The sequence below is a fragment of the Sinocyclocheilus rhinocerous genome, unplaced genomic scaffold (assembly GCF_001515625.1).
Source record: "Sinocyclocheilus rhinocerous isolate Xijiao unplaced genomic scaffold, SAMN03320098_v1.1 scaffold3063, whole genome shotgun sequence".
Taxonomy (NCBI): Eukaryota; Metazoa; Chordata; class Actinopteri; order Cypriniformes; family Cyprinidae; genus Sinocyclocheilus; species Sinocyclocheilus rhinocerous.
Window position 1 is genome coordinate 559,363 of NW_015640469.1, and position 10,767 is coordinate 570,129.

At 41.8% G+C, this 10,767-nt stretch overlaps 1 pseudogene; it reads left to right on the plus strand.

Moving 5' to 3' along the window:
- The first annotated feature begins 6,941 nt into the window (after window positions 1-6,941).
- Window positions 6,942-9,546, plus strand: LOC107753182 (uncharacterized; annotated as a pseudogene).
- The last annotated feature ends 1,221 nt before the right edge of the window (window positions 9,547-10,767 follow it).

Sequence of the window (10,767 nt, forward strand, 5' to 3'; positions counted from 1 at the left end):
CATTGCATGAAACCAGAGGCTCCCAGAAATGAATTCGGTTTCATATTTTTCTGAGTATCAGCAGCATTAGAGGGTCTAACGCAGCACCGCAAGAGTCTGTATTAGTTACAGTAGCGGAGCTAAAGGTCAGAACTAATAGCTTGTAGTGGTTTGCTGTGGCATGTCTGCAGTGGAGTGCTCTTTCACAAAGCGAGCATCATGCACTCTTTAATGGACTTGTCAGTTGTTATGCTGCGCTCAAAACACAGACAGATTCCTAGATACCACAGTTAAGTCAATTAAGAGCCCTGCCATTAACCCATTAGCCAATGTGGTGGTGGATGAGATTCGAGTCAGCTCAGTCAGCGGGTGAGATGTTCACTGTTTTTATTATATCACACTGTTGTGTCAATTATCAAAATGCAGAAACAATGAGATTGTTATAAGTTAGAGTGGCTATTGGAGCAAGCTCCAACTGATACATTTATTAAACAGAATGTATTCTTATTGTCGCATTATTGTTCATGTTGACAGGAGACACTTTGCTTAACAAAAAGAAAAAAATAATAATAATAGGCAAACCTTGTTTAATCATTTGCTTCTGCAGTGGATGAGAAGATGTTTGTGTGCAAGGCTTTTTTTTTCTTTTTTCTTTCCCTTGACAACTTTTCCCAGGTAGCTAAAAGGGTTTGGCCCAATAATGGCCCAGATCCAGCAGGCCGGATGAAATAACTCGGCCCGGCTGTGGTTGCCAGCAGGGCCGTTTCTAGCCAATTTGACGCCCTAGGCGAAATCCCTATTGCCCCCCCCCACCCCAAAAACGGCCCTGGTTGCCAGAGTCGGCATGGACATGGGATGAATGACGCCCCAGAATCGGCCCAAATACACTGGCCCGAGTCCGGCTGCCAAAACTGCCGGCATTGGGCCACAATCACGCCGACAAGAATTGAAATTCTTAGCCAGTATTGGCCCGAGTCTGGGTACTGAAACTGGACCAACACCACCGGCATTGGGCCACAATCACACCGACGAGTGGCCCAATGCCTGTAACATACAATATAATTTATACTGATTTATCAAAACCGGGACCCGAAAATGTAGAATTATTTCCTCACCAATAAAAAAAAAAGAAGAAAGAAAGAAATTTATATAGATAAATAAAGATAGAAAATATTCTGAAGTGTTCTGGTTAACAATATATCCTGGGAATTCATGAGCCAACGTTTTACAATATGCATGACAATATGCAATATGCAAATAAGTACATTAACCCAGGGTTTAGGAATTTACGTAAACCCTGGGTTAACATAATTATTTGCATATTTGCAGTGTCAGTGTCATTGATTGGACAAACACAGCATACAACCTAGCATTGCGCTTTACTGCAGACTGTACTGTCAAGCATTTTGCATTTTTTGCAAGTAACAAAAAGAACAATCTTTATTCACTTCAGTTCACATGTTTTCATCACCATTTGACCTTTTCTCCTCAAATGCTCAAACATACACACAGTGTTTCTGTGAATATCCAAAGCATGTGAATATAAGGTAAATTACTGGTTTTAAGTTGCTAAGCATCTAGTCATAAAAATCAAGCACCACATAATTTCAAACTGTACACATTTGGCATCAAAATGTGGGTTTAACACTGCAAAATTCTGTTCTGATCAGTGTTTCAGGGAACAGTTTTTTTTTTTTTTTTGGAACTGATTGATTGCATTTATTTTTGTAACTGACTGACCTGTGCTAATTGAAAGAAAACAAGATGATAAAAAAGATTGAATCCAATATTTGGTGAAAATATAGCATAACAAGAAATGTATACAGAATTTTTTGCATGCTTGTCATTTTTGAATACCACAAGTGTAACAAGGTAGGGAAAAATCCCAAGAAGTACAAAAATGGTTGTGAGCTAACTGATTGAGCAAAATTGGTAAGTTTTAGTCCAATGAGATAACATTAATTAGCCTTTTCGGGAAAAAGAAAATCAGGCCAAAAAGACCAGAACACAACAAAGTCAAAAATATTATTATATTATATTATATTATATTATATTATATTATATTATATTATATTATATTATATTAAAGTTATAATATAACATTAACTAGCATTACCTAACATTAGCATTTTCGGGAAAAGAAAATCCTCTCCAGAAAAAAAAAAAAAACATCTCCTCTTCCATTGCACAAGCAAATGCTGTTGTTGTTATTATTGTTATTGTTATCATTATTTTTTAAATATTGTTTTATAGAATATTATATATGACATCCCACATTCTCATGGCATTAATAATACAAATTACCACCTTACTATTTCTTAGTTTTTCTACTTTTCCCCCTTTTTACTACATCATAGTTATAATATGATATCATAATATAATATGATATCATGTCATTATTGCTATAATGACATGTTGTCATGTTTGTTAATTACTTTGAGTTATGTGTTGTGTGGTAATAACTTACAGTGCATGTTTTCCCTTAATGATATACAGTACAATAGTGTTGATAGACATCATTGTTGTGGTTTGTGTATGGAATGTTAAGTACTGTTGAAATCAAGTATTTATATGAAAGCAAAAGCAACAAATAAAGGATAAACTGTGCAGTATGACCGATGCAAAGCTGACCTGCAATGGTTTATGAGAAATAGTGTTTGGCTTCCCATTCAGCTCATGACTGAATGGGCTGTGTGGCTGTGAGGAAGGATTAATGCGAGAGCTAGTTTGGCATGCAGAGGGACCAAATAAAATAAATACAGATTCCTCTCTGGATATTGCTCATGTGCCAATGATTACCCCTATATATGCACCCTTGTCTAAACCATTACTCTCACTTGCCTTATTTACCATAACCTTACTTTTTCTTGATTTTTGTATCTTGGATAGATATTTGAATTTGTTAGCTGAGCAGAAAGCAGTTACTTTTGACCTGTTCTATCACCTTTTGCCTTTGGATTGTTTCCTGGATTGATTGTGTATTAAGCTGGGCCAGTTGCATAAACTTAGCCTCTATGTTAAGACTGTATGATTTTCTGACCACCTAGCAGTTAGCAAAGGAGTAGTGAGTCTTATTTTTCAGATTCAAATTATAGATCAATCTATGTTTTTATGAACCGCCTCTTAAAACCAACTTAAAGCTATGACCAGTCTTAAAGAAAAAATGATGACTAGTCTAAGCATTTTATGCAACCAGCCCATCTCTTCATTTGGATCTTAAAGATCTTTATAGTGTGTTGCACACATCTAAGTAATAACTAGAAACTGCACTGTAAAGCACTATCAACTTTCTAAAAAAAAAAAAAAGAGTAAATTACAACACTTAAATGTTGCAATGATTGCTATTGTGAGTCTCTTCTGGTTAGCATTGCTTGCTAGCATGCCTCTGTTAGCCCCTGCTGGTAGATGCTATAACTAAACACTGCTGGGGAAAACGTCTCAGGTTACTTATGTAACCATGGTTCCCTGAGTAGGGAACGAGACACTGCGTCCTCTAGGGGTCGCTATGGGGAACGCCTCGTCGTGACCCGTGTCTGAAGCATACATTGAAAAAACACCAACTCGTTGGCCGGCGACAGCCATGACGTCACTACCGGTGCACTTTATATTACATATGGTGGAGAATTGAAAGCTGGCAAATTTGACTTATAATTCATAACACTAAGACATTGTGTTGAATCTTTTCTATTTTTATCTGGAAAAATAAATTAAAAGACAGAGAAACAGAGTTTGTTGTGTTACCATCTTTCTCTGTTGATGGCCATTCAATAAATAATTGGCATCAGAATAGGGCTTAATCCCGGTTTATCTTTATAAAACCTACCTTTAACCTGGGTAGAGGAACGTTTCACACTTGTCATTTAGAAGAGGGTTTAGCACTGCATTTTTCTTTCAATGTGCCAACTGAAAGAAAAAAATAAATAAATAAAAAAAAACATTCCAAGATTTGGCAATAATAAAACATAATGAGATATTTGCAATCAATTTCTAAAAGGCCGATAATTTTTAACCAAAATTTTACATTTTTTCAGCACAGCACAGTTAAGTTTTTAAATATGTCTGTGGTATTGACATGGACGCTGTGTTACAACACATTCAAATGTGCTTTTCTGAAAGTAGTTTGATGTACCTTATCATCAGTGAAGCACTTTTAGCGCAAATATGTGAATTGGATTGCAGCCACTACTTTATTGAGGGGGCCCTTTGGCAGCTTACAGATGGAGCTACAGCCCCGAATGTCACACTGACATTGATTGAAGTAACACTGGGTTGAAGGATTGGGTCAGGCAGTTGGGTTATATTCAATGGAAGATCCCATTGATGAGACCAAAATAGTATGACACCGTAGATTACAGACACCGTTTGGGAAAAAGGATCAGGCAGCTCTACAATATACATTGAATACATTATTGCTCAAGCACAGATATAATCCTTTAAATACAAACATGTTTAGAAAACCTTATGGACTAATTTAATTACAAGACATCTGTCTTATGGTAATGAAGCCATGATCAACAAATATCTGATAATTAATAAACAGCAACAGTACCACACATACTGAGGTTATACCCCTTTTTAATTGGCTTGACTATTTCAGCTAGACACAATACTGCTTTAATACACTCATTAACCACTTTAGTAGAATATAGTCCTATTATGCTATAGGTAACTGGACATGGAAAAAAAGAGAGATCCATATATAAATGGTTTACTGAGTCTTGTGTAGAAGAACTTGCCAAAGCCCAGACATGAACTCCACTGAACACCTTTGGGATGAACTGGAAGGGTGACTGTGAGCCAGTCCTCATCACCAGTACTGAATGCCATATGTTATAGCTGCGAAGGAAGGAACTGATGCCCATAATTTGAAATTAAATGTAACACATATGGGTGTATTGTTCGGGTCTCATATTTCTGGCAATGTTTTGTAGTATGTATGAATTATATAAAAGTAAGTAAGAAAGACAGAAATCCAGAACAAACAAATAGTATTTCTGTCTTCGAACAGACCCATTTAAACTATGGAGTCAAACATGAAACAACCACATTCCATAGAAACAAACTGAAGAGTATCTCCACAACCATCTGCGGTCTTAAAACTAATACAGGGTCAGTGCAGTGTCTCAGCAGTTCCTGTCCCATTTGGCTTATCTTCTCAAGAGACTCAAAGAAAAGCAGTGCTAAGACCCTAACTCACTGTGTTCCTCGTTTTCCTTTCTTTCAAAAGGCCTTCATAGTTTGATTTGTAATGCATGTACCATTTCTAACCAAGCTATGTATCTCCCTGGTTTGAGAATATTAGATTAGCTAACTGATACGCCTCTGCCATTTATTCATTAAAAAACTAGTGAACTTGAAACGCGGTACTCAGAGAGAGTGTCCGAACGTTATTTTATGGGAGAATTGTGAAATCTTGATCAATAACTTTCAGTCCGCCAGCGCCATTTTAAGCCGTTTGTAAACAAAGCCTAGCCTAAGCTAAGCTAACTGAAGCGAACGCTTGTGCATTGAAGCATATGCAAAGCTAGTAGCATTGAAGGCTAGCGGTTAGCTCATAGCATTTGGTGGTCTTAAATGCAGAGTGTTTTGCAGTGGTTGAAGCGTTGAAGTGACCTGATCAGTTACATTTGAACTGTATGTTTCACCTCCCTCTTCGCTCTTTTACACTTACTCATCCTATCTCTCTTCTCCTCGCCTCCCATTGAAAAGAACGTTGACAGATGCAAACTTAATTAACCCTACTGCACGCGATTTTTAACCAACTATCATATTAGCGATCTAACAGTTGGTTAATCATGTTTGTTTAAATGTTTGCCCTTCACCTTCACTGGTATCAGTTTAACTGCCACAGTTGTTATTGTTTTTTTAGAAAATTAATCCCAAGCCCTAGGCCTCATTACTAATGCTACATTGTGATTGATTCCATAACTGCTCTTATAATTTGAATGAAATCAGTAGATATTATTAATTTGCTATCCTTAGGAATTTGAAATCGTTTATTTAAATTAATAGTTAATTACAGATTTGAAATTGTAATTTAATTTCATAAATTAATTGCAGTTCCTGCTTCCACATAGCAACAATATTTACTGATTAATTTAATTATAATTGCTCTCATAATCTAGTGACCATAACATTAGAATTTTAATCATTAACTATCAATAGGGCTCTGAAATTTTTAATTGCATTTGTTTTCTCTGTGCTCCCCTTTCTCTAAATTCCAGAAAAACGTGCGCTTCTCTTTGAGAGACAAAGGAACACGCAAAACTCACTGGATGATTTCAAAAGACAATCATTTATGTGTATAAAAGGGCAACTATATTCACAAATAATATGTTGTATGTCTTATATATGCTTGAGGTGGTTGTCAATCCTACCAGCTGAGAAACCATACTGTCATTGTTATTGTTTTTCTTCCACCCCGGAGGAAATTTTAATTACAATCACAGTCCTGGTATTTAGAAATCCCCATTTCCAAACCGCTGTCTAGAAGCATCCTTCTAAATCAATCCTAACAAAAAAAAAAAAAGAGAAGAAAATTTAATTGTACTTATTCTGCTACCAGAAAAGAGCATTTCATTTTGTCTTTCCCTCTCATCTTGCCATTGGCTCTAACCTTCCCTAAAAACAACTTTCTTTTATAGGAAAGGGTGGAAACAGCCAATTATTATTCTGTTCTTTGCTCTGTTTGTTATTCTTCTTTTCTCCCTCTGGTCCCTAGCTGTGCTACCTGTGTGTGCTTACTAAGTCTCCTCACAGAGACTACAAATTGGAAGCATGCCCACCAGGGGATAACATTCGCTGAGGACCACACTCACCTGCCCATTACACACTCAACACCAACCACCCTTGACACTGCACATTTACACTTTTGTTTTGCCTTGTTTGTTTTGTTTTGTTTGTTTTCTCCTCTTGAAGGTCTGTGTAGTCTAGGTTCCAGATCTCCCTCACTGCATCAAAACATGTCTCGCACAACAAACCCCGTTGGCCACAGAGAGGACCTGGAGACATGGCTAAGTGTTGCGACAGACAGCCTCCTCCCTAATGCTGCTGAAACACTAAAACATCAGACACAGGACCAGCTGGATGACAACATAACAAGCTTTATGGGACAAGACCCAAGTCAAAGCTACAGTCACCTTATGGGACAAGACCCAAGTCAAAGCTACAGTCACAAAGAATTGGCCAAGATCACCGGCTCCTTAAGTCACACACTCATCGCCACCCTCAAGCTGAGCTACAGAGACGCTGCACACCTCCAGCAGGAGCTAACACGCGCACAACGACACGTCGAGCAGCTAGAACTGGAGGCTCAGGAATGACAGGAAGGGCCCGATGAGGTGGAACAAGGTGCCGAGGAGGAGATCACCAGGTTAAAAGAGACCCTAGCAGCTACTACCCAAGAGATGGAACAAGGCAAGGCAGACTACTCTTATCTCTCCAACAAGCTACAATATGCAGAACAGCTCCTGGAAAAGGCAAAGGCAGACTTTAGAGGCAAGAACGGCAGAATTAAAGCCCTTGAAACTCACCTGGATGAGTCAAGAAATGAGATCAGCCGCCTAACACTCCAGCTGGACTACATCAAGGAGGAGTCCGACAGCGTCAGAGAGGAACTCAGACATGCCTACGAGCTGCGCCCTGAGCCTACAAGGACACGACGGGCACCCGTCTCACCCCTGCCAAGCAGGACCGGGTCACCTGTTCCTCGACTGACACGTGAGCAAAAGGGGGAGGGGGCAGTGCTGAAACATTCACCGACTCCCTCTGAAGAACTTTACCTCACGACAAAGCTAAAAGAACTTGCTCCAGCCAGTCACAGATCATCGCATGGCTTGGACCTCAAAGATCTCGACAAGCTCGCCAGAAACATTGGCAAATTCACCCCAAGTGTGCCAGGTAGCCAGGATGTCCAAGCTTATCTGCAAGACGTCGATTTCCATCTGGAAATGAGACCCAATGTCACTGACAAAGATAGACTCTATTTGCTCCGAACAACATCCAGTCCTGAAGTGCGCAGCGTGCGCAGCTGGCAGCCTGCTCAAACAAAGACTGATTACCAACTGCTCCGAGATGCCCTCTCTAAAGAGTCTAAAGAGTTTGAGTCCGAACAAGGACTAGTGGCTGCCCTGGAGACGAGACAAGGACGTCATGAATCTCCTCAAGCCTACTACAGCCGACTCAGACGAGCATACTTCGGAACTCGCAACGAACCGAACATGGAAGATGATCTAAACTTCAAAACTCTCTTCCTGAGAAACCTCCATCCTGGAGTAAGCCACCATCTTGGCGTTCTCGCATGTCCGCGAACAATGAATGCTCAACAGTTGCGAGACTTGGCACAGAAAGCCTACGGCAAACAAAAGATGGCCTCAGAAAAGGGCGCCAAAACCCCAACAGTTCTTGACTTCAACACTCAAAGTCAAGGTCTGGCTCTAGAGGGCGCCCAACATCAAGACCACGCCAAGCCGCCACACAAAGAGTGGAACACACCCTCGTCCAACAGAGAACGAGACTCCCATGCTGGTACCCGACCTAAACAGAGGAACAACCGCTGGGATGGACCGCGTGGACGACAACACTCACCTGGACGTCACTGGGAAAAACCTTGGGACCAATCCAGACCTCGTGAGACTCAATGGGACAGATCGTGGAATCAGCCAAACTCATTTGGAAACTCAAGAGGAAAAGGCTCATGGGAATCCAACGGAACCTCCAAGGGAAAACGACAAACACACCCTGGAGCAACCAGTCCAAGGAATCAACGAAGGAACTCGCAAAGATTCCAAGCTGACCAAGCTCAAACTGAATCCACACAAGAACAAAAGACATCACCGTGTTTCGACTCACAAGAGCTGATGAAAATGATGATGAAAGAGTTCTTCCACCGAAAGGAGGAGGATCGGAAGTGGGAAAAGAAAGAGAAACCAGAGTCAGCCTGACTAGCAGCCGGAAGAGAAGGCAGCGACCAGCTGACCCAACCAGCCACAGAGAACAGCACTCCTTCACCTCACTCTCAGAGAACCGTAACCTCCATAACTTCAGACGGACAAGAAATCCTACCTGAACAACCCGCAAAACAGTCAGAAACTGACCCAACACCTGATGCGTCAGATCACAGCAGCGTCCAACAAACACCTGCTGACAAAACCACTCAAGTTCCTGAAAGTGCTGTCTTGGTCATCTGCCACTCCTCCGACGAACACCAGATCAGTCCTGACATCCTACCGGTCTCATCCCAAACTCCAGTCCCTCAACTACTGGGCGACCTCATTGAGAAAGGTATAGCAAGAAAGTTTTACCTCTCCATCATCATTGAACGCCACATCAAAGTCGAAGCCCTTCTGGACACGGGAGCCGACATCACTCTAATGTCAACTGAACTCCTTGAAGAAGTCCAAGAAAGAACAAAGAGGTCTAATAGCACCCTCAAACTTCAAAGGTGCGAGCTGAACCTTCAAGCGTATTCCCACACGGGCCTACAACTAAAACACATGGCCCCAATTCACCTAACTGTGGGACCAATGGACCTTGTTCACCCAGTATACGTCTCACCACTCAAAACCTATCCACTCTTCATTGGAAAATACCTGCTTAATCGCTTTGAACCCTTAATTGACTTCAAGCAACTAAAGATATGGACGCAAGTCCGTGAGCCTCTACCCTGCCAGTCAGTAGACTCCAACGAGTCGCAGTGTCAAACCACAGACACCGCCGCCAACTCACTGACTGATGATGCAATGTCAAAGCCAGGGCCAGGGCCAAGCTCAACTCCAAGCAGCAAGAACCTGGACCCTTTCCTCTGCTCATTGCAGGCGCCTGACTCAGACTCAGGCCTCCTTCGAATCATGACTGCCATAAATGTCCACGACACCTCAGTGTCCGACGCAGCATTAACCCTGTGGGCGGAGAACTCAGCTATCAGCCTGAAGCTATTCAGAGCATTGAATCAAGGACAGCAGAGCCTCCCACATGTCTCAAGACACAGCCGCTTCCCTCTCAGTCCCTGGTCGACAACCATGGCTACCTCCAAGATCATCTGCGCTGTAAACATACGATGGAACAACAGACACCTGAGTCACTACTTCCTCGTTGTCCCCAACCTACCTCATGACATCTGCATTGGAGCAGACATCATGGTCCGGCTCAATGCCTGTGTGGACATCGTGAACGACGTCATATGGGCTCCCCTGTCACGCCAACTGACCACTGCAGTCAACCTCAAGAACCTTCGATCTGGTCAAACAATGCCAGACGCATGCGCCATGATCAGTGAGCAAGAAGTTGCAATACCTGCCTACAGCAAGAGTGTCAGCGTCCGCCTCAACATGCGACCTGGCCACTCTCTCGACAGTAAGCTAGGCTTCTTCCAACCTTCCAGGACCTGCCTAAGACTAGGACTGACCTTGGAAGCCACACCTCTCATTGAAGTGTCATCTCGTGCTGTGTACGTATTGTTCAACAACTGTACGGCCAAAGACATCAACATTCCCAAAGCCAGTCACCTGGGATGGCTCATTAACCAGACGTTCCATGACTTTGAACTAACGGTACCGGTCATAGGCCACATACCAGCCCAACTACTGTCAGATGAATATGATGACACAGTAACGTTCACAAGACCCAATGGAACCATTGCCATCACTTCTATTCTGCCAGTGCCCAGAGAAAGCGTCTGCCGATCAGAAATCACAGACGACACTCACCTCGCCGTCTACGCTGTCTCAACACAGCCCACGACAGAATCACCTGCACAGGTGACCAACAAGGCCCAGAGCCCCTCGAATG